This window comes from Pteropus vampyrus, unplaced genomic scaffold (genome assembly GCF_000151845.1).
Source record: "Pteropus vampyrus isolate Shadow unplaced genomic scaffold, Pvam_2.0 Scaffold219, whole genome shotgun sequence".
NCBI classification, from domain to species: domain Eukaryota; kingdom Metazoa; phylum Chordata; class Mammalia; order Chiroptera; family Pteropodidae; genus Pteropus; species Pteropus vampyrus.
The window spans coordinates 824,803-825,100 of NW_011889000.1; positions in this window are offsets into that span (position 1 = coordinate 824,803).

Below are 298 nucleotides of genomic sequence, written 5' to 3' on the forward strand. Positions count from 1 at the left end.
GAAAAAGGAACCCTCATACACTGCTGGTGGGACTGCAAATTGGTACGGCCACTATAGAAAACAGTATGGAGTTTCCTCAAAAAACTAATTGATCTACCATATGATCCAGCAATTCCTCTACTGGGTATTTGCCTCAAAGACTTGAAAACCCATATCCGAAAAGATATTTGCACACCAATGTTCATAGCAGCATTATTCACAGCGGCCAGGACATGGAAGCAACTGAAGTCCTACGATAGATGATTAGCTAAAGAAGCTGTGGTATATATATACAATGGAATATTACTCAGCCATAAGA